The sequence below is a fragment of the Perca fluviatilis genome, chromosome 22, assembly GCF_010015445.1.
Source record: "Perca fluviatilis chromosome 22, GENO_Pfluv_1.0, whole genome shotgun sequence".
NCBI lineage: Eukaryota > Metazoa > Chordata > Actinopteri > Perciformes > Percidae > Perca > Perca fluviatilis.
The window spans coordinates 9,257,537-9,282,576 of record NC_053133.1 but is presented as its reverse complement, the minus strand read 5'-3'; the positions used below and the strand labels follow the sequence as shown (position 1 = coordinate 9,282,576).

At 38.8% G+C, this 25,040-nt stretch overlaps 1 long non-coding RNA gene across 1 annotated transcript in view; it reads right to left on the bottom strand.

The window, feature by feature from the left end:
• LOC120551942 overlaps positions 1-22,135 on the bottom strand; it is a 32,212-nt gene extending 10,077 nt beyond the window's left edge. Inside the window, exons 1-3 of the long non-coding RNA XR_005637936.1 lie at positions 22,047-22,135; positions 21,559-21,655; positions 18,038-18,166 (exon numbers count right to left, since the gene is read on the bottom strand). This is a non-coding gene — a long non-coding RNA (uncharacterized LOC120551942). The remainder of the gene's footprint in view (positions 1-18,037; positions 18,167-21,558; positions 21,656-22,046) is intronic.
• Positions 22,136-25,040: the final 2,905 nt, after the last annotated feature.

Genomic DNA, 25,040 nt, shown 5'->3' with positions numbered 1-25,040 from the left:
CTGTAAAAACACTGCAGCCACACCGCTGTGAAAGCACCCTGAATGTCATCTTTGTCTGGTTGTTTACCCTCCCCGCGGCAGTCTCCTCCGCTCAAGCTGATCCTTATGCTGAAGTTAACTGGAGCTAACCGGAGCTAATCGTTGCTAACTGAGCCTGTTCCCGTTCTTCGTTAATTTTGTTGAGCCCATGATGGATGATGAATGAAAATCCTCACTACCTACTACTACCTGTACCGTGACACTACTACTGTCACTATTACACATAGTAGCTGCTATTAATGTTACTATTACTGCTATTGGTACAACTATCACTCAAATACTGCTACTACTCATACTTCTGATATTACACATACTATTATTAACAATGCTACCTATGCTACATTTGCTGATATCAAAGCTACAACTACAAATACATCTACTAGTGCTACACATATAATCCAGAAATCTATAATTGGAAAGTTAGGTTTTTATGAGGAAAAAAAAATGTCAGTGTTTGAGGAACACATCATCAATATTCAGAATCATTTCTCACTAAAATATACAATAATGTACACAATGAAATCTATCAGCTATCAGTAGTTAGCGCTGGTTATAGTTTTGAGTAGACAGGCTAATGAATGCCCTTACAACAGCTCCAAACAATACAGTGGTGATAGGAGGAATACACTGAACTTTGTAGGTGTGTGTTAGGTTACTACTCCGTTGCTTTAATCCACCCACTCAAACATGCCTTGGACAGAAAATTCAACCGTGGCTAATATTATCTGAACTGCACCAATCTAACAAAAAACATGAAGCAACTTTCCATATTGGTAGCTATAAATGACAGGAAGAAGAAGAAATAAATTGTTTGATTTGTATCTATTTACTTAATTTATTAAAAAAACAGTAATCATGTAAACTGACAAGAGTAAACTGCATGGAGCACACATGTTTTGGTATTGAGCACAGCTTTGACTTGCTGTTTAAGAGACACTTTGGATTTCCTTCTGAAGTTGTGATTCATCATTTCTTGTGGAAGTGTTCATACCCGACAGCAATATGTATTTTGGCCAACAAAGTGAATTCTTCGTGTTTCAATTACTGGGAATGAGACAATCCTCTCTGAGGCGATGAATTATCAAGCATTCCTATCATGTGATTAATTCATTGCCATTATCTAAAAGCCTCAAACAATACATCTGGTCTTTATATCTTTAGATATAGCCAACAGTTGCCTAAACATACAGAGTACAAAATAAACCATTGCAAGCCTCTAATCTGTAATAGACACTCTCCCAGATTGACCTGCAACAGGAGTGTGCTGAAGGTTATTGTGTACATGCACTTCATTCACTTCATGACTTCATGTCTAGAGTTTGTGAGAGGCTCATATTCACACATGTGGCATTGATAATGGAGCACCTTAAAAACCTATTAAAGGGAAACATTCTAATTCCACTTGTTGTCTGGTGACACTTACAGATATAAAACAATTAAAATTAAAATTGTTTTTTTTAATCTATGCTGACAGTGCACCCACTGTGCAAAAAGACAGATCCAGGCAAATTGTCTTTATTAAAGAAAGCATTTATAGCTCATGTCCAAAAAGTCACAGGATCCATTCAAATGCAGGTAACTTCTATTGCTACAGCCAAACGTGGCACTGAGTTTACAGTCCCTCCAGCATTCTCTCAAATCAAACTCCTGCAGTGTCCTACACCAGACATCCACTTTGAACTCTGGCCGTGTTGTTCATACCGGCACTGCAGATCTGTGCTGTGAGCTGCATACCTGCATCGCCATTACCTTTGAGTATTGCTAGCAACAGAATTAATTAAAGTCTAATACAGCCTTGTCTGGAGAATGTGGCGGTCTAAGGGGTTGTTAACAGCAAATCAAGGCCAGAGCCCCTTCCTGGATCTGAGAAAATGACTCTTAACTGTAAGGCGCAATTAAGTGGGAGAGCAGTGTACTGGTATTGAGTGTCTGCAGGGAAATCTTCAGTAAAGCTACACTTTTCTTTTCCACTCATTCTGTCAGCACTCATATCACAGTGTTTGACACAGCGGTGACAGGCAATTGTTCAGGTTGGATTTTCTGAGGGACTGCTTCTGTGTAAAAATGCTGATCCTATGATGTAATACTCCACAAACAGTAACTACTGTAGACTTCTGCGAGTTCATGGTTCTCATTTCTAAGATTTTGTTTTGATTTTGCAACTCTGGTGTTAAGAACTTACTGCTGTGATGCTATATGCTGTGAACTTCACAGATATCACTTGTCAGTCACTGTGTCCAGTAGTATAACGTCCTTTTTATTGGACTTTCTTTTATTGAAGACTGATTGTCTGTGGCCCTGGTTCAGTGTCCAGATCATCTTTTGTTCATTACAAACAAACTGATACCCATCACTTCCTGGGAGAAATTTATATCTGTGAAAGCACAGGGCAAATTTTCACTGTACCTTTCATTCAATTTGTGCTCCCAAAAGACAGACTTTAAAGGGGTGATAGAATGATTATATAGGGTATTTCACACTGTTCCTTATGGTCTCCTAATGGGGTATGTAACATTGGTTGGGCTGAAAATGGCCTGGTTGATATTTTACTGGCCCTTATGCATCCCTGTGTTTTGGCCCTATTTGTAACAAGAGCTTTTCTTCCAAATATGGTATGGTCATGAATATTTAGATGAGCTGCGCGCTGCTGGGCTCCATACCCAGCGCAAAGTCACCCTTTGTGGATACTGCACTACGGGGCTCCGCGGCCAGCTGCTGGCATAACTCTAATATATTTACGTTTTGAATTTCGTCACGCCACTTATATAACATCATTCCCCAATGTCTTATAAAGCTAACCGTTGTGTCCGATTTGATTTTAAGGCATTTTTATGAACGCGAGGCGTCTTTGTAGGATGAGCAGCTGCTTGCTATATGTCCCATTCATTACAATGGGGAAATACCGCAGCTAGCTAGCTACACTTTCGTCATAACTAAATTATATTTACAGTTTGAATTTCATCACGCCACTTATATAACATCATTCCCCAATGTCTTATAAAGCTAACCGTTGTGTCCGATTTGATTTTAAGGCATTTTTATGAACGCTGGTACGCCTTTGTAGGACGAGCAGCTGCTTGCTATATGTCCCATTCATTACAATGGGGAAATAACGCAGCTAGCTACACTGTCGCCATAACTAAATTATATTTACAGTTTGAATTTGTCACACGCCACTTATACAACATCATTCCCCAATGTCTTATAAAGCTAACCGTTGTGTCCGATTTGATTTTAAGGCATTTTTATGAACGCATAAGGCCTCTTTGTAGGACGGCAGCTGCTTGCTATATGTCCCATTCATTACAATGGGGAAATATCGCAGCTTGCTCACTTTTCCATAACTAAATTATATTTACAGTTTGAATTTCGTCACGCCACTTATACAACATCATTCCCCAATGTCTTATAAAGCTAACCGTTGTGTCCGATTTGATTTTTAAGGCATTTTTGCGGAACGCTAGCGTCTTTGTAGGACGAGCAGCTGCTTGCTATATGTCCCATTCATTACAATGGGGAAATATCGCAGCTTGCTCACTTTCGCCATAACTAAAGTATATTTACAGTTTGAATTTCGTCACGGCATGAATATTACAGGTTCCTCAAGGTCTTACAAAGCTTAACTAACTCTTGTCCGATTTCGGATTTCAATTGAATGTATTTTTGTGAATGTCAGAGTTAGGAGGCTAGCTAGCTCTCATTGATGGACTCCATCTAACCGCGGCTCTATCGATGAGACTCGCGGACAAGAGGCGTTTATTTCCCCGATTGTTTGTTTAAATAACTCAACACACATACCCATTATAAGATTAACTGGAACCTGCGGGCTGCGGTAAAAGATTGCGGGCGTAACAAGCTCGCTGACACTGCGGTCAGGGCGGCGATGTAGCAACCCAGGCAGCACCAACACCGGCACTAAACTCCGACAAACAGTCGGAGAAAATTTGCAATTAGCCATCCTTTTTCGTAAAGCGGCCCATATTTGAGCTTTATATGGTTGATTTCTCACATAAAAAAGTTTCAGAAGTGAATTTTGTAATGGAATAGCAGAGATCTGTGTGACCTAGCTAGATTCAGAAAACTACCTGATCTCAGGTCAGTTGTGTAGCCTATGTAAATGTTGGGGCGTGACCGTTCTCCTAATACACCCATGGGCTGACAAAGGTTCCGGTTTTTGGGAGGTTGACGTCAACTTCCAGCTTTGTTGGGATTCGCCCGTTTTCAGCGGCAGTTTCAAAATATGAGATTTTCATAGTAAAGGGGTGTCAATGGGATTTTGAGCTTCTATGTATGTCCTATTTACCCACCGAACTGTCCTCATTCAACTATGACAGGGTAAAATCGGTTTTGCATTCTACCACCCCTTTAATAACGCAGTCAGTAGGAGGGATCTGTGTAACGCTTGCAAACTCAGGAAAAAAAATAAAGTAATGAAAAAAACGATTCCAAAACATTTACTATGGGTGCAATTCAAGTCTACCTTCGATAAATTATTTGGGAATGGTTACAAATACTTTAAAATTTGAATAATAATCTCAATTTATTAAGATTTGAAATATGTAATGCAACAGGAAATCATATAAGATGCATAAAACAAAGTACAATCTAGCAGAAGCTCAGACTGGAGCAGGTGGGGGACATGCATGGCAGTGATACAGCTGATTTGTACCTGCTAAACTAAGTGCTGCCAAGTACACAGTAGAAATGTTTTATCCAAAGGTAAACTCAAAAGACAAAACTGTCATATTTAGCGCGAGCTAAGGTTCGATTTTAATGAACACAACACCACAACCCCCCAGGCTCATATTTTTAGGCACTCTTTTTCTTTCTTAAACACATAAAAGTTATTATAAAGTTATTAAAGCCAACTGCTTTATATACATTGTGCTGTTCTCACACTTGTCTGCTGCATGTGATGGAGAGTTCTGTTAAATACAGATTGATTAAAGTGTCTCTCTCACCTCTCTCTTAAGAGGAAAGGAAATTACAGCACAAAAGTCCTGTACATATGGCTGGCTGCATACAGCTGCTGGTAGGTAAGTTATTTTATTTCTACTAAGTGTACTGAAAACAGGACACTTCTGGGTAATGCTGTTGTAAGACAATGTTTAAATCCACATTTAAAATTCCACATTTAAACATTAAACAAGCGTCTCCTGTGACCCTGTTGCCAACCAGCAAAACAAGGGTTTGCTTTGATCATCTCTGCACCTGGCTGTGCAGGAAGCACCCTGCAGTTTCCTTCATCTCAACTCAAATGGCTGTCCATCCTCCGTGCCACACTGATGTCAATATGATAATTTGGCATAAATGTATCATATTGACTTGTTTTAATGCGGTTATTTCACTACTGAACTGACTACTTTAGTCAATTAATTTCTTTTGTGGATTGTTGACACTAAACTAACAGATAAGATATAGAAAAGCAGCCACGACAGGTGTAACAATGAGTTGAGTAGTTGCATGGCCAATCAGATCAAAGTCGACCAGTGACTTATGCTCCCCCTCTTCAGTCAAGCCATGCCACGAAACTACTTTCTAAACTACTAATTATATTCTTTGTTGTTGTTTGTTTTTTTGTTTTTCAATCCTAAATCCAGAGTTGACAGAATTGACAATATAAGTCAACAAAGTGTCCCAATTCTAGGAATAGACCGATTATCAGCCCTGGCGATTATAACATTCCAAAATCTTAATTTTGACTTAAAGATTTTAATTTTCACTGTAAATGCATATTGGTTCCAAATATTGGTTATCAGTTTCATTAACTACTAATAATCGTATCGGTATTGATTAGAGATGCACCGATTGACTGGCCGGTGACTGGAATTGGCCGATTTTCACGTGACAGGCCATGACCGGCGACCTGCCGGCCAGTCTGACATATGCCAATTTTATGCCGGTCAAATGCACTCGAGCACCGCATAATTAACATTGCGCAACATCAGCGCACCGCCGCTCAATCAGCTGTTTATGAAATGTCATAAAGTCGTTATTACGGCTCTGCAGAGCAGTCTGCTCTACTGATGTCAGGCGAACGGTCAGCCGCTCTCTCTCTCCTCTGAGGCTGAACAACTGGAACATGAAATCCGCACTCACATGGGTCCAGTGAACTATGACAGCTACAGATTATCGGAAAATAGCATTGTGGACACTGACTGTCTGTTTATCAGACCCCAGATGAGACAAGAAGTTAACGTTAGCGAACGCTGCAGTCCCTCTGCCGCCCACGCTGCAAAAAAAAAAAAAGAGAGAGAGACGCTGTATTCCTCCGACACGCTGTATTAACGTTACTGTTTAAAACGCTTTCCAGGTTAGTGGGGATGCATACCACTCCAAACCAACATTAAAAACGTAGTAGCCTAATCTTCCCTAAGCGTTTAGTTTTGTTGGTAAACTGTGTGTAAAATGAGCGGTGACGTTAAATCATCTGTGTGACGTTTATGTTTTCAGGTAACGCGTTACCTTTTGACGTTCAAACAGGCCTGCGTGTGTGTTTTGAGAAATATCTTTATACTGCAAGACTATATTTATTTTATTTATATATTTTAGTGTGATATTGGATGTGAGAAGAAGGAAATGGTTCTAACATTGCACTTTAGATGTGTGTGAATGTCCCACACCAGGAGTCATTTATATAGTTCTATATTGATCGATTATCTATTCAAAAAATGTTCTATTAAAGAAAAGATAGAAAATAAATATTTTTGTGTGCTGGAAAGTGGTTAGAAAATATGAAATCAGAATCGTCTAAAATCGGTATCGGCAGTTCAAACTCAATGAAAAATCGAAATTTTTTTTATTTTAGCTCTAACCCTAAACCTAAACCTAAATTAATTTCCCTTTTTTGTACCTGTGAGCAGCTCTTCTATTCATTTGTGCGTTATCTTGTATGTAGTGCAGATATGGCACACAGCTTTGACCTTACAGATAGATGAGAAACAAAACGTAAACATTTTGAAACCTAAATTCAAATTGGTTATATTCTAATAGTGCTTTTAGAAATGAAGCACCGTATGCTTTTGCCAGAATCATCAAACACTACTGACTCTGTGAATTAGCTGGTCTCAAATGATTAACCTGATGCTTATATGTAATTTCCCACAATTACATCCTAAGACCTGCAATATCCAGAAGGATGAAAATAAATTGCAAAGGAATCTATTTTAATGAAAGATAATACCACTGTCTTAATTTCACAGAGAGCCAAGTACCTTGAAACCAAAGCATCAAAAGTCACACACTGAAACCACATGTCATATGTAGTGATTTGATTTTTTTGAGTCCAAGTCCTTTACTTGGCTCAAGCTCACCTCTGGGAGCTGATTACAAGTTCAAGGAAGGACTTTGCCTTCCTCGGAGCAAGTAAAGGCCACAGCCCTGCTGATCCATGAGGAAGAGGAAGTGGACTCATCAAAGCCTTCCAAGCTCTTTGAAGGTACCATGTTCGGCCCATCCCAATCCCTTGCAAGACACAGCACTGAAGAAAAGATAAAAAGAAAGTTCCAATAACCTCCCTTACAGTGCAGTGGGTGCAGGCATTATGTAGGAATTAAGGTAGATTGATAGAGAGCTGAAAATGTATCAAGTGTTATACATGAGTAGAATAATCAGAACTTTAACTTTTGTCTTTAAAATAGGGTGTGACTGTATGTGAATATGGTGCTAGATTTGTTGATGTAATTTGGGCAGCTTCCTTCAGGGATTACTTCACAGAAAATGTCGAGAATTTCAGCTCGGAAACACTTTCAGGCACATGTGGAGGTGTTGATTACCTTAGCACTCAGATGCTGTTGGTATGTAATTCATTTTTGCCAGTCCCTGAGGTATTAACTAGATTGTCTAATATTTCCATCTTTACTGCTTTAGCCTCTTGCACACTTAATCCAGGCACTACTCCCTTTCTATATCCATCCACTCTTATAGTTACTCTGAAATCACAATTTAACTGCCTTTGCCTCTGCCTGAACTATGTTTAGCCATAGTTCACACTGGTTCACACCCACACCACCACCATGACTAAGTAGGCAGCTAGATATTTTATTCATTTAGCATTCTTCTCATCATCTAAGTCTGAAAAAATGCATTGCCAGAATCAGGAATCATCCATGATCCAGGAATAGTGATAAAAAGGAGGCTATATATAGATGATGAATTACTATCCCAGGAAAAAACAGCTTTTTGAATATTTCATGGGACTTCTCTGGTGGGGAGAAAGAAGAATTCCCTTCGTTCTTCAAGAAAAGTTCCAACATAGATCAGTTAATTACTTTATCATCATTTTAATGTGCCTTATTTAGATCTATTAACTAGAGAGATGTAGTCTGAGTCACACACATACAGTACATACTGTTCCTTCTTCTTGTTTTTTATTGTTTGAGTATCCCTTATGAGCATATCCCTAAAGTAAAAGTAAAGTCTTCACTTTCTGGTGTGAAATGGCTTGTGCCAAAACATCAAACGCAAACAGGTGTTTATAAATCTGTTGCCTCTTGGCTCAGTGCCTAATTTCCATAAAAATGATGCATTAACATTTTAACTGAATATTCAGGTCTTTTTACGAGCCCACTTGGTCGGTCTTGTTAGTCATTCAAATGAAATTATGAAAAAATGCAGAATGGTAGTATGTCCAAGAGACAGTGCAGTGTACTACACGTAGGCAGCATATGGGATTGGGAATACCGCTCATTCAAGTAGTTGACTGATTGGTGAGCCATTGCCATCCGGCTGTCAATCACACTTTTGCTCCATTGAATGAGACTCAAAACAATTGCAAATATTAATATTCATGACAGGCTCATGTTTTTTCTTCAATGTCTTTCTCATGTTGTCTTTGTTCTCTACTGCACTGGCTTCTGGGTTTCATGTGAATGTCAGGATAACTTACAGTTTGACTCTTTTGTACTGCAAGCTACTTCTTGAAAGTTGTTTGTTATTCATGCTATTGTAATTCATCCTAGTTATTTTTTACTGCACCACTGGTGCCAACAATTGCAGATGGTAACATATATTTGTCAAAACATGTTAATCTTCTGTTTTGCAATGTTTCTCTAAATACATTCCAAAATATTGCTGCCTGTTTGAATATCAGATGGAAGGGCGGAGGGGATAGTTGCTTGCAAGATACCACACAGGAACACAAGCCTAATAAAAATTCACCCAATCAGTCTAGTATAGTTGCCTGCTAGTGCATGCAGCATGGCATGAGGCAACCTGTGACAGCAAAAAAAGCCCTCTGTCAGCTTCCATGATTACACACTACTGCAATTATGCAGCCTTCTGTCCTGTATGCTGCTTTCTCTGCAGCCTTGTTAAAGCTCAGTACAACTGCAAGTTACAATAAAAAAATAAAAAAAAGAGTTGACACACAAGGAGCCTTCTCTCCTTCACTGGTGTGAAAGACGCTTTGCAATTCACCAGGTGGGCAACATCTGGAGGAGCCGTTTGATTAAAACCCTTACTTCCACCCAAAACCACACCCCCATTCCTCTGTGAATATCTGCCCCAACATATGGGCCACACACTGGCTTTCATGATACAGCATGAGGTAACCTGTTAATGCCCCCAGTCATTCTAGGGAAATATTGCACTGCATTGTTAAATAAGGTGAAAATAGAATACAATCTCCAATTTTATAAATAGCATCAAGGACCCCAAATGGCTGCATTTTTTGCCAGTCTGTGATAAACTATCACACAAGAGGCATTTACCATTATCCTAGAGCTGCAAAGATTAATCGATTAATTGATTAGTTTTCAACTCTTAAATTAATCGCCAACTATTTTGATAATCGATTTGAGTAATTTTTTAAGACAAAAGTAAAAATTCTTTGATTCCAGCTTCTAAAATGTGAATATTTTCTAGTTTCTTCTCTCCTCTGTGACAGTAAACTGATTATATTTGAGTTGTGGACAAAACAAGACATTTGAGGACATCATCTTGGGCTTTTGGGAAACACCGATCCACATTTTTCACCATTTTCTGACATTTTATAGACCAAACTCGAATAATCGAGAAAATAATCAACAGATTAATCAACTATGAAAATAATCGTTAGTTGCAACCCTACATTATCCATAACAGGATTTATTGCACTCCAACCAGCATGAAAAACAAATGTGGCTCTATTCTGCTTTGAATTTAACGGAGCAAAAATCTAATTTTTAGTTTACTAACAACTAACATTACTATAGCAGTATGGGCATGAGATAAATCAATACGTCTTAAAAAGGGCCTTGATGTCAGCTGTGGGAGGAATTGATGAAAAGTGCTAGACCTAACTATTCAGAAATGCTTTAATGGGGTTCTAGGACACTTTAGTTTGTATTGAGAAGGAAGCTATTAGGGGTGTCCCCGACTAAAAATTTACATTCAGTGCGTTTCCATGCAGTTTAAAAAACTAATCATATTCGGGTTAAGGCAATACCCCGATTTCTCAAATGCCATGTAAACACCTTACCCTGGTTAAAATCAGTGTTCTCATAACCCGGTTAACAGTATTATGTATTAAATTGGGTCATTCATGTAGTAGAAATGTGAAATTGTTTTCGAAGTTGGTGCCTTCTAGACCGAGAAAAGCTAGAAAATTTATTTTTGGGTCATGTGGATCAACAACAACAATTCCCAGAATGCACTTGCTTCACTTCCCTACGAGTCCACTCCCAAGCCACGCCTACCAGTTACAGACATAGACAGTGAGGCAGTAAAGTCAACTCATATGTGTTTTATTGTCATTTCAACCATATTCACAAAATTATTCACATTAAAACACATATTCACATTAAAACACATTAAAAATATATAAAAACGACATAAAAATGACATACGAAACAGGCTACATTTAGTGCACACGCATTATAGGCTCCGTAAAGTTCAGCTAACGCATTGGTAGCATTAGCGCTTGGTGTGATGTAAATACCAAGTATAAACACAGCCGTGAATTAGCGTGGAATGTAGAATGGTCGGCATTTAACAGTCACAAACTCCACCAGCAGTTAGCAGTAGTTGGATAAAAGCAACCCATTTCTTCACCAGTCCGTGTCCATGTTAACGTAGCCCACCTCCACAAGTCTTACCCGACAGAGCAGCATCTGCTCGGAAGGCTAGCAGACCTGGTAGCTGGATAGCGGAGTCCGTTACACTGTTGTTCAGCCATGTTTCCACAAAACAAAAACACAGCAGTCTCTGGCTCTAGCATTGGGAGTTTCGTTGAAGTTGGATGTAGTCCAGTTTGTTGTCTAATGAGCGGACACTTGCAAGCAGGATGGATGGGACAAGTGGCCGGCTAGCGTTAGCTTTCCACCTAGCTCGAACTCCTGCCCTCGGTCTGCGTTTCCATTTTCACACACACCACTTTAGATGTCCCCTTACCCGGTTAGCGGCGTCGAGAGACACCACAGACTGAGGTGCTGGTCCCGTAGCAGGCGAAGCTCGCGTAGTGTGTCGAGTATTCCGTCTGATCTGTACCAATGTATCCCGGTGGTACACATGTGCGGTAGTTTGAATGCACATAATTATTGTAAAAGTTTGCTGTTTAAAAGAGACGGCCTGTTTAGCTTAGCTTCAAGATGACACTCGTCTCACATCAGATAGTGACAGTCTCACAGTCTCTTGAAAACATGTGGAACTAGCTGGCTGTAGTCCATAGCCTCTGGGCAAAAATGCCTCTGATGACACTAAATGGCGATTTTTGCGTTATCAGAGGCTTTTTTCCAGAACCACATTACAGAGAAATCTAGTCTCAGGGGCACATGAGGGAGGGAAGCACGGTCATTCGAAAATACTACCAGGTTTCTACTGATACAAAGCTTAATGCTAATCGGTGAAGTGTCCCTTTAAGCGTCTGCACATGCTTCAACTGCCCATCCCCACTCCGCTGGGGTTGTTTTTTTAACCGGAAATAATCCATCAGTGCTGTAGTTCTCGTAATACATCCATGTGTGAGTTGCAGTCGTTGCTATGACACCATACAACAAAACAGCGATGCCCGAATCAGCTGGCCATCGGCAGCATGGAGCCTGCGGTCCATGTGTTTTACTCCCTGCAGAGGCAGCAGCGGACACTGGGAGATGGCTAAACAGATAGTCCATCTCCGGGGCTGTCAACGTTGGGTCTCTTAGCTATCTCATGTACAGAGAACTGGCATAACCCGGTTATTCACTAACTGGGGTAAGACCATACCCCTGTTAGTGCGGTGCATGTTGCTGATAGTTAAATCAGAATTGTCAAGTCTTGAATCATTGAATCCTCTTGGGGGGTAATCTAAATTGGACCAAAAAAGGTGCCGGTACTGTAATTCAGCAGTTGCATGACATGATCATCTATATTTATAAGCTTTGTCATCGGAATATATCACTTAAAATGTGTTGTTGCATGTATTTCATTACATACATTCAGGGCCTGACATTAACTTTTTTGCTTGCCAGTTCTAAAACTTTGTGGCTCTCTCTCTTTAATGTCGCAGAGAGGCTGCACAGTGGCACTGTTTCCCTGTTCCCCCCCTCGTGATAGCAATGACTCTTAGCTGGTGTCCTTGACCAAGTAAGTTTGTGTGATCGGATGTGGTGCTAACAGCAGTCCCATGGTGAGTTAGTGGACTAATTAGAATCGTACCAAATGGCCATTCTTGTAGAAGTCAATCTGCTCCCAGTAACACCACGTCGCCTTTCCTCCTGTGCCTCCGGTGTCCAGAGATTGTTTTAATGCCTTAATGAGATTTGGTAAACTGTCTATTTCTGTAGCACACTGGACCTGTCTTTGTCTATGAGATTTTTAAAAATATTGGTATGAAATGTTTATTGATGATTAGTTTGTAAGAGCAGACTTAAGTACCTAATACATCTATCAACCTCTATTTGTAGACAGCAGTATGTACGACAACATCTATAGATCTTCCCCTCCTATGCAAGTCTTTTCATTTTCACAAATATATTATTTAACTCTTAAAAAAAAAAAACGTATATAACAAGACACACTAGCTTATATAGTTAAACACATTCCCCCTGCAAGATGCCCTGTACAACCAGTATTCTACTCTTAGCCACTAACAAGTTCAGCAGAACAAATAGGAGCTGGCTGCCTAGTTCTTAAGCACTTCAACAGTATGTAATGGTGGGGAAAGTGTTATGCACTGATTCTCCCAGATATTTCCAGCTGGCCAAATAACATCTGAACTGACAAACTGTTATAATAATGATTAAATTGTCATTTTCCCCCCAAAAATGATACCAACTCTAAAATATTTCCAAAGACTGACCTTTGATTCATATAACAGGGAGTTTATATTATTTAAAGTTCTGTTACAACACATAAGCAAGCTTTAGCACAAGTCCTCTGGTGGCATGCAATCAGCTGTTGTTTATTCATCTTATTCATATTCTCGGGAAGGGTTCAAAGAAAAGATTTCCTTTACACGATTAGTCTTCACTGGGTGTGCCAACTCTGCGCTAGTATTCCAAAGGCACATCTTATCGCAACCCCAATCTCCATCTTAAGTGCCCTCAGGTTACATTCATATTGAATTAGCTCACCTCAAAGCGATTCCACACAACAAGCCTTTTAAGATTAAATGCTCTTTTAATTCTCTGATTACAAAGAATTTACCCCATTGAGACACTGTTACCTAGATGAAAAATGATAAAGACCCTATTTATCACTGAAAGGATATATTATATGAAAACATCACATTTGAGTAAAAAATAAAGATGACGATGAGGGCTGGCAAAGTGCACTGTCAATTGCCTCTGATTCAAAGAATTTAATCAAGAACGTTCCAGAAACCATTTAAAGCAGGCGGCAAAGTTCTTAATTACAGTAGGAGGTATTCAAACATCTTGGTGGAGTCCAAGACAAACAAGAATACAAAGGAAGCGTCAGCATCAAAGAAGATACCAAAGCTTGAAACCACCCTGTCTTGATTTGTGATTGTAAAAAGAAAGGATTAATAGAAAATCATGGGCTAACTTCCCCTTTCAAAAGGCTAATGGCATTACCTGCCTATGAGAAACAAATGCAGATGGATGCTCACATGTCAGTATGGTCTTCAGAAGATGGATGACTTAGCTGTCTAATCAGTGGTTTGGTATGAGCGTTGAATATTTGTCAGAGTTGGTTATACCAAGATCCAGTCGGCATCAGTTGTTTCAGGCATTTAGGGAGACTGATTCATTTTAAGGGAGAATTGGGCTCCACCAGTCACCTAATCTTGATAAATGTGACAGTTTAGGGAAAGCCGAAGAAGAGAGCCCAGAAAGATTATTATGGATGAATATTTTTTTCTGATGCTGCCTGATTGCAGACCAACAACTGAGAAACTTGCACACATACATTTTAAAAACAAAAAAGTACTTTGGATTAGCCAAGTACCATAAAATGCCCTGTCTCCTTTAGCTATTCTTCTCCTCCCTTGTCATTAAGCTGCCAATCAGAGTTAGGGAGTGGCTTGGGATCCAATCAATCAAGCTGATTGGGAGTGTCAGGAAGTAGCTGCTATAAGCAGCCAGAGGTTGCGCCTGTTGCAAACACCATTTAACCGACACAGCATGTTTAGCCAGCATGATAATTAGGGCAAAGTCCTTGCTCATCTCCTATCTTAAGCTTCAGACTCAATGTAACTCAAACTGCAAATGGCACAGACAATGGTGCTACTAATATGGGTTTCAAATGCCAACACTGACACTGTACTTGGATATTTTCAGTTCAGTTTGTACTGAAAGAGATACTGAAACTGACAATGGCAAAACTAATGTTTTGGCAGTAATGAGTAGGTTAATATCCTGCATCTTTCAAACACATTACTGATAATAAATGAAAACAGTGTTGTCTAACAGTGTGCCCAGTTTTTGTTTTCCTATTCCCAATATCTATGGCACTGTTTCTCAAAGTGTGGATACCAGCAAAAAAAATGTTATCTTATGTTTAATCCTAAGAATTTATCAACAAATACAGTTGTGAACAAGCATGTGTGCGTGTGTGCATGCATTAGGCCTGTCACGATAACAAAATTTTGCTGGACGATAAATTGTCCCAGAAATTATTGCGATAAACGATAATATTTTCGTTCCGAGACCATTTTCATCTAATATAATGATAATGGCATAATAATGCAGGTACACCTTTTCAAAGATCAATATACTTTTATTTCTAAAGAATATTTAACACTGGAACTGGAAGACATTTTAAATATCCACAATATGTCTTTGATTTCCTTTAGTATGTCGTCTTTCACGCTGTTGTACAGTTGTGGAATTGCAGTTTGTGACATGTATGTTCTCCCAGGCAATTCGTACTGGCTGTCAGATGTTTGCAGCATTCCTCGAGTGTTTGTGCGATAGGATACAGACTCTGTACTACATTTAACAATTATTTATTAAACACTAAATATCAAATTTAAATAATATATAATTAATAAATTATATCTATCCGTATCTATGTGGCTATCTGCCACATGGCGAGTCAATGTTTGTACCAAAATAGTTCTGTTTTTCAGTCTTCATTTTGGCAAAGGTGCAGCTACTTTCTTCTTCACACACACACACACGCACACAACACACACACACACAGGCGCAACTCTGACACACTTTCCGCACTCGGCTGTAGGCTTGCCTTGTACCGGTTAATGTTCTGTGCATTGTCGGACACATGCAGCCACTTTCCTGAAACCGCTTGCGAGACTGACAAGTCCACAGTGGCGTGTATGTCCGAGCCTGTCTCCACCGCCTACACCTGCAGGTTGTCAACTGTGTGCTTTGGAATGAAAGGGAGAAAACAGGACGCCGGACATCGCTCATATACTTTTTTTTTTTTTTTTGACAGCGCCTTAACTGCAAAGTGCTGCGGGAAACCCTGCTCCAACTCTCAACTAGCGTTTTCTGTCTCTTTCTCTCTCCGCCAGGAGTCCCCCTCCACACAAAGACCATGCGAATGACAAGAGGGTTCACTCCTCGTTACGCTAAGGAACCGAGAGTGTTCATCCAGTCTCTTTGGTGTAGAGAGAGAGAGAGAGAGAGAGAGAGAGAGAGAGAGAGAGAGAGAGAGAGAGAGAGAGAGACGAAGAAAACAAACAAGCATGCAAATGAAAGTTATCGCTGCCGGAAAAATTGTGAGACAAAATCTGTGTTGTTGTTGTTGTTGTTGGCGAGTGTGCGAAGTCCTGTGACGACTGTCCCCCTAATAATTTATTACATTTATATAGCGCTTTACCATAGACACTCAAAGCACATCGGGGGGAGCTACTCTCGTCTGGGGGTGGCTTGAAAATATTTGTATCTACAAATGGGGGGACCTGCAGAACCACTGCCCTAAAGCATGCCCTGCTTTATCATCAATTTTTAAATAAATGGGAACATAAATTTACTAAATGAACATCATGCTGTATTGGAGAAGACTTGAAACTAGCAATTTAGGCCATAAACTTTTTAGGAAAATGTTTACTGAGGTAATAAATCTAGGTTATTTCTCATAGACTTCTATAAAATCGGACTTTTTCCAAACAGTGAAACTGCTTGAAATTAGATTGAATGCAGGTTTAAGGCAGTTTTCTTAGACCAGGAACCTCTGTCCATTATTCATTTACAGTCTATGGTCGTTAGTCAAAGCTACATATGAGATGTAACAAGCACTTCATTAAAACAGACTGTGATAAAAAAAAAGAAAAGATAGAGTTTCCTTTCCCGTTTGTTAATTTTACAGCTGCAAAACATGTAAATGAAAAATTATATTAAATAAATAACCTATAATAAATCAAAATAGTCCTATCTCTGAGAATGCCCCTTTAGTTGTTTTTAACAACAATAACAGACTAATTAAAACAGAGTACAATAACAGGCTTTCCTTTCCTGCTTAACAAAATACACAGCTGTGCAAATAACAAAAACTATTTAAACGAAACCAAAATAACAATAGGCCTACTTGCTCTGCAAAGTAGTTAGGTTTTAGCGAGAGGGAACGGGGTTTGAACGGAGAGTGCGAGAGAGGAAAGATGCAAACACTGGCACTGCTTTAAGCAAGAAACGGGTTATGTAACACAACAAACTATATTGATATAAATGGTATTGTCTCATCCTAATTCTCCTTGGAAAATGTATCGATATACCTTAAAAAGCTGATATAACGGCCAGCCCTATGTCATACTCAATGTAAATAGCAAGTTTATATGGCAAATCAGGGCAGACTATATAAACCACTAATACACACAGAGGAAGGTTGCTCCAACACACATGGATTTGCACAAGAAGCAAGGAACGCGTATCAGCCTTGGTAATGCTATTGCATTACTTATGTACAGTATATAGGTTAAAGGGTCTTAATATTCCATTTTGCTGTACAGCTTTCCTGTTACTGTGCAACTGAAGCTAAACTTAAAAAATATCTGCGTCTTTGATTTTCCAGTTATCTACAGAAATGAAACAAATACCACCAATCCACAAAATGGGTTCATAGCTGAAAACAATGCACAATGTTTTTAGGTGCAGTCTTCAGCACCAGATGTTGATTTCTTCTCTTATCAAACTATCTAGACCCAAACCTTGATAACTGTAGAGCAAGTACCTTTAACAATAATATACAAGTTATGAGCAGAGGTTACAGCCACAGGGAGAGCAGGTTTGCATTGATTACAGTGGCCAGCTTGAGTAGAGAATATGACCCAAGCCTCTAAGCCATCTCTCCATCACTCCACCCTCCCCTCTCAGCTGAACCAGTACTGTCTGTCTCCCTGAGCTGTCAATAGAGCCTGATGGGCCTTTTAGACACTTATCAATATTTAACCAGCCTCCCCCATTGACTCAGCAATTACTGCCTAATTGATTTGAGATTGATTATCATCAGCGTAATATAATGGCAGTGTCGGTCAGCTGCAAGTTGTGATAAAAAAATCCTTGGTGTAAATTAAATTATCTTTTTATGCCACCAGTGTGTGAAGTGGAGCGTGACTACATGCATGTGCGTGTGTGTGTGTGTGCGTGCCCGTGCATGCGTAAAGAATGAAAAGTGACTGTACCATTTCAAGGTAGAAGCCTCAAGATGCCAGTAACGAATCCTCTTCCTTCAGTGAAAAGAAGGGTGCAGCTTTCAGCTCAGATCGGTGTGTACACACTCTGGATGTGTTTTCATGTCTTCCTTTGCAAGACTGATATAAAGACATAAATTGACATCATAAAATGTAATACGTAGTAGTAATTTCATAAGTGATACTGTCTCATATGATCAAATGATTCATGGCTAGCAAGCTCACCATTGTACGTGATTAGCTAACCATCACTTTTGTCTTGTAAACACATTAGGTTACATTAGTATTGAATACAACAGTTGCATGTTTTCATAAACTGCTTTCTAAATAAGTATGCCCATAATTTACTTAGCTAACAAAGCCAGAAACAGTTTGTTTAGGCCAGACTGTGCCATCCCTTCCCATTATAAAAAGAGACAAGGGTTAAAAGTGTACTCCAATTATTGCAATTATGCTTGTCATACAGTAAGAATGCGAGAAAGAAAGAAAGAAAGAATTTTTTTTAAACTGGTCAAATGCAGAAATCCCTAAGGTGAAGCTCCAAGAACGCTGGGTCCCATATTGCAACTCAATAGCCTCTTTTGTAAGACCCTCCCTGCTTGATGAACACTCAAACTCCATGCTCCTAGTTTTTATCACAGTGTACTGATGTAATGATACACTCAACTCATGACTCAATACGATTTACGATTTTAAGTATTTACATAAACTGTGCTAAACAACAGATGTGTCCTCTTATCAAAAGTGCAATTGAAATAGTATGTTAACTTAAATAACCGATAAATAATAGTGATGCACCGAAATGAAAATTCTTGGCCGAAACCGAAAACCGAAAAAAGAGGAAACCAAGACCGAAAACCGAAACCGAAACACCGAAAGAAATTAAGCCAATTATTAGTACCATTGCATTTATGGCTATGACTGTGTAGCTACTAACTTTACTAAAATCAAGGCATTGCAATTGTATAAATTAATATTAAAGTTTAATTAAAAAAATATCTAGCAGAAATATGGCTACAATCTGATAGTCACATACAGTATACAGTAGCCTAAGAACAGAATAGCTTACCTATTGTTATTATTATTATTATTATTATTATTATTATTATTATTATTATTATTATTAATAATAATTGAGGCACTTTCTTGCAGGATTTCACTGAACATATCAGACAACGAGGGTGCATGCCCCTCATCTGGTGCAGCGAGACAAGTCTTTTTTTCTGCGCTCTGATCTCCTGCGCTGGGCGCTGCTCCTCTCCTTTCCCCAGCGGGTTCTCCGCATCCATCGTGCCTGGATCATTTCTCGTGCGCCCTGCTTTATTTCCGCATCCAAGTAATGGTCTTTATAACGCGGATCAAGTACAGTCGCGATGAAGTGCAGAGGATCCGAACAGATCTCACTGAAACGTGTGCTGACAGACTCTAAGAGCGTACTTTTCATTGTTTTCACTCCGTGGTCCGTCTCAACCTCTTTACCTAGGAGACGCTTTGCAGGTGGAATGGATCGGGTACTGACACACGTGCAGGTCGCGTTTTCTGTTTGCGTCATCACAACATTTTCGGCCGTATTGTTTCGGTGATAAAGGTATTTCGGCCGAAAACCGAAAATGCCCTTTTGGGCCATTTTCGGCCGAAAATTTTCGGTGGCCGAATATTCGGTGCATCCCTAATAAATAAAAGATTAAAGAATGGCTTTTTTATTGCTAAGGCCATATGCTCAAATTTAAATGATTTATTTAAAATGTAACAACAATAACTCATAACAACAACTCTTTTCATCAACCATTTGATGTTAAACGACAAAAAGAAGAAACACTAGATGACAGAAAGGTATATTATAACCACATTGAATGCACCACAACCTCTGCTTTGTGTCTTTAGCTGCAGACTGTCCTCTGTCCAGTGTTAGAATACTTTCCAGTGAAATACAGCCACACTTTACACCACAGAGCTGCGATGTAGCAGCATTTTACCAGTTTAAGCCAGCTAACGTTACCTGCTGTATGTTAACTAATGTCACACCTAGAGCCGTTTAAAAATTGCATCGCGATTACATTTTTATCTCAACCGGTTGTAATCTTTACCCATTTAAACCAATTTTGAACCGATTCACGATGCATTGTTACATCGCTATCGCAGGCTTTCAGTTAAACTGAGATGAATTAAGTGATACCACTTGAGTCACTTTCTCAGACTAGACAACGCTTCATCCAGAGTGAAATTTATCAAAAATAATAAATGAAACAGTTACAGTTACAGTAATAAATTAATTCAAAGGGTTGCATATTTAAAACAAAATTATGAGTCAGAAAACACAGAGAGTTGAAAACAATTCTGTGTAGCAATAATTGAAGTTGAGAATGAATTCATCCTTTGCTTGATATTAAGGCTGTCTGTTCCAAATATATGAGTGATAAACATATGAGCATTTTTTCGAGTGCATCAGTACAGTGTGGAGTGATCCCACCATCAACCGAATTCAAATGATTGGGCTATATCACATCCTTTTACAGAAATGCAAAGCTGCATCGTTTCACTTGTTCATTCGTGAGGGTTGTGAACGAGCTCTTTCCCTTTAGGCCAAAATACTCTATAATTAATGCCAGTAACACTAATTAAAGCTTTCTCTACTGTGTGTGTGTGTGTGTGTGTGTGTGTGTGTGTGTGTGTGTGTGTGTGTTTTTATGTATGTTCCAACAGCAAGGGAAGGCTGAAGGAAGCTTTCCAGGAAGTGACACTCTGGCCAAAGCTTTAGATGCATCTCTGATGTTCCCTATGAAATCTTTCTGTACATCATCACATCCCAAGTCCTTTGTGATGTGAAATGCTGTGGACGTAAGTGTAGAATGATTGAATAGGATGTGCAACAAATTGATTTTGGTGCAGAAGGTCAGGATAACACTTGAGAAAGGTGCATTGAAGTGTCACCTTGGCCTTTTTTTATTTTATAAACTATGTTAGACTACTTATAGAATACTTATTAGACCATATTAAACTATATTTACAGACTGATTGATTGATTGATAATAAAAAATAATTGCTGCACTAAAATGAATTGTTCCTTTTAATTTATGGGCAATAAGCTAGTGTTTAATATTGTATTCTACCACTCTTCCAAAACCGTATTGTACCCAATACATCCTGATGTTGGCAGACTACATCATATTAACAAGCTCTCATTCTGTCATTCATGTGCAAACACATATCCTCACACACTTCAAGTGCTTTATTGAAGCTGGATGAAATACTGAAGATATACGTTTTAAATATTAAACATTTCACTTACTGTATCAACTTAATTGACGGACAACACATGTGAAACATGAACCGAATTTTCAAAATCATATAACCTGTGTTTATTATATTACTATTAATAAATATTACTTTTATGTTACATCAAATATCCTTACTTCCAACTTTACAAAAGGATACAAAGAAAAAAAACATTTAATGAAGAAAAAAAATGTCTTAGAACTCAACTGGTTGCTAGTTCAACAGAAATGTTTCACCTGGTAGCCGGCTGATGTTTTAAATCCATCTTTAGAATTCTTCCTTTAGCTGCCTGCCTCAGCTAATTCTGACACCTTTCTTCAGAGGAGAAGGCCACTGTAAAGTAAAGGAGCAACACTCAAAGTGAAGCTTCATGAACATTAACATTAACCTTAGCCTTAACGTTAGCTAACCTATATCAACAATTAGCCATGTACATGAAGTAGCTAAGTTCCAAGATACAGAATTTAACTCAACAATAACCATTTAACAGTAATGTTGGCCTCAGCAGCACTGCCAGTTAAATGTTCATACACTGTAGTATGGTCTCAAGGCTAACGGTTTAACGTTACAACACGGTGAGCACCAAAGCAACCACAAAAATAGCCGCCGTGTGTCGCACTTTACACTAATTAACAAGTAATAAGCACCAATTAAGAAGGAAATGGTCATAACTTTCTTTCAGGCAAAAATACAACCCAGCCAAAACTGCTTATTAATCACTTACATGTTTATAGAGAACAACGTCGTGTTTATTCATGTTTAGCGATACAGAAAGATGCAGGGGAAAGAGTATCCTCAACTCAGTGACGGGAGGGTTCTCCGGCTACGGTGATGTCATCACGTCGGACGTCGGACGCCCGGCAGACAGTAGCCGACGTTTTGACTTGTGTCGCATTCGGAAAAGAACAGGTGTAGTGTGCAGTGGTTGGAAGTAGCCTAACTATTTACTCGAGTACTGTATTTAAGCTTTGAGGCATGCATTTTAACTGTATATAAGTATTTCTACTCCACATTTCAGAGAGTAGGCCTACTTTTTACCCCACTACATGTAATTGCTTTATGTAGGCCTACTAATTATCAACAGTATACAGTATAATACAGTGTATTTAACTCGAACTGGACCAGCTGCAGCATTAAAATGCTGCTAACATGTTAATGCATCAAAAATAATTAATGTAATCTATATGAAGTAACTCTCTAATAGAGGCTATTGTGTATAATTAGTTCATTTTCTTTTGATACTTTAAGCCATAGGCATAATTTAATAATCAAAACTCGCCGCGGTAATTAAGTCAGAGTTTAAATACTGTGGCAAGCAAATATTTGTTGTTAAGATGTGCATGATTCCTAAAAAACACATCCCAAAGCATTAGTAATGTTTTGAATCTTCAGAAAGTTTTGAACAATACAGCAGATTCATTATTTAATCATACTAATATTTACATGAATAAAGACATTTGCATGCAGAAAAGGCCCAAATTGAAAAATTCACCAGAATGCAGGTTGTTGAACCCAAAGTTACACTCTTGCTTTAAGCACAGTTTGCTAAATAATACTTCTGTACTCTACTGAAGGTACTTCACCATTGTGTGTCAGTAAGCCATGCCAGTGAACCGGCATGCACCATACAGGACCCTGAAACAGACAAACCTACATGTAATCTGGTCATTATTCATGTTATTAATAACACTTGGGCTTTTTGTTGTGTCACAATGTCTGCTGTGAGAAAAGGTCCATAGGGTAAAATAACAAGTAACACCAGCAGCGACAATAAAAGTAATAATTATAATATCTTTAGTTGGTGTCAAAATAAATGAAAAGTTAAAATAAAAACACTAGCTGGAAAATATTGACTTATAATTTTGTGATGATCATATTATTAGCTGTTATCATTCGCTGAATAATCACTAAATGCCGAATCATCAACTCCAAAATTCAGAAATCAAAAAACAAATATGCCTACGATAAATCAATCAAACAAGTAAAATCACAGACATTCTACCAAAGAGCTAAACAATAAAAAATAAATATATTAAAGCAATATTACTGCAGTAATGTGAGCATGTGATGTCATTACGCACAGGTTTTTATTTGCTTTAAAGCTGTCAGATGGAAACACACTTTCACCGGCTTTATTCACATGAATGTTTTTAGCGAACTTCAGATAATTCGATTGACAAGTGGATCGAAACATAAAGAATATAATATTTACCCACAGAGTCACAGAGCAAGAGATTAAGGACAAAGTAAGTGCTATTCATTACTCCTCTTTGAACATAACAGCTTAGTAGAAGAGGCTGGCTGTGAGGACCAATGCAGGTCATTAGCCCACTGAAATACCTTCAGCTTAATTTATTTCTGAAGTGATTATGACTGCAAGATAGGCTAATTAGGAACTCTGCTTAACATTTCACAGAGACTGTTTGTAAAGCATTAACTTTCACTGATTAAATACAGAATCCTTGATGAGTGCTCGCCTGTGTGTTTGACAGAAGACCTTGCCTTAGCTGCATGCATATTCAAACACTGCACTTATGTGTTTTATAGAATGATGAGCACTCAAGTGTGTATGTCTTAGTTACTATGAAAAGATTATTATTATTATTATTATATTGAGTGTGTGCATACAGGCAATAGTGAGCGCTTCTTCCAGAGCAAAAAAATAGGCTGTCAAGTCAAAAACTGAAATCTTCAATCTGCCAAAAAGGAAAGTTTCTTTTACATCATGTTATTTTTTTAGTCTCATATTTTGTCTCTAACCTTTTCTGCTTAACCTATCTGCTTACACTGATTTGATTTTGTCCATTCTGCCATCCCCCTCGTCCTCCATCTTCTCCTTCTATCCTCCTACTGCCCTTCACTTATCCATTCTTTAAAAGTCATCTCAGGTTAGCCGGAATGTCACATCGCTCAAGTGTGCCCTCTGGGGCAGCTCCTGTTATTTTAAGGGGTCATGTACATTTATCGAAGCAATAAATAAAGAAGCACCCACAGGCTGGAATAAGAGGCCTGAGTAGTGCCACGGCTGAAAAGTGCGTTTCAACAAGAAGCCTCTCTAAAGGTCAAAGGGTAAAGATGGCCACCACCTGTCGTTGGCTAACTTTTGGCCTGGCTCAATGGACTTGAACTCTTGGCCACCCACCCAAGAGACCATACCTGGTGACTTACAGAGATTTTTCAATGAGAGGAAATCTGTTGGAGTGCTTTCAGTAACACCATGTATTTAATAAATCCACTCTTAATGAGTAAGCAGGACTATTTCCAACAGAAAACCTCTGCAACAGCATTCAGACCACCACAGCATATTCAAACTCCACTCAAATGAAATGTATTCATTTTAGGGCCAGCAGCTCCTTAGGTGATGTGACATCTATCCATCGTGAGGGAAACTCTGTCAGTTCTCCATGCATGTGGGTGCTTGTTTCTATGAGCATTTGAACCTGGTCACATTATTTTGACAGAAACAATTACATCGAGTTGAATAATTTACAGTATGAACATTTTTTAATTAACTCAGATGTATAGTCATTCACACACGGAGAGAGTGAAAGAAAGTGTAGCTTTCTGACCATTAGCGGCTGCCTGGAATGCATGCAGTGGGTGTAGTGCTCATTAAGCAGTGATATAAAGCACAATCTCATAATGACTAAAGATCTGTTGTCTGGTAAGCACTAACAAAACGATTGATTCGTAAGCAGAGGAAAAGAGGAGGCCAAAA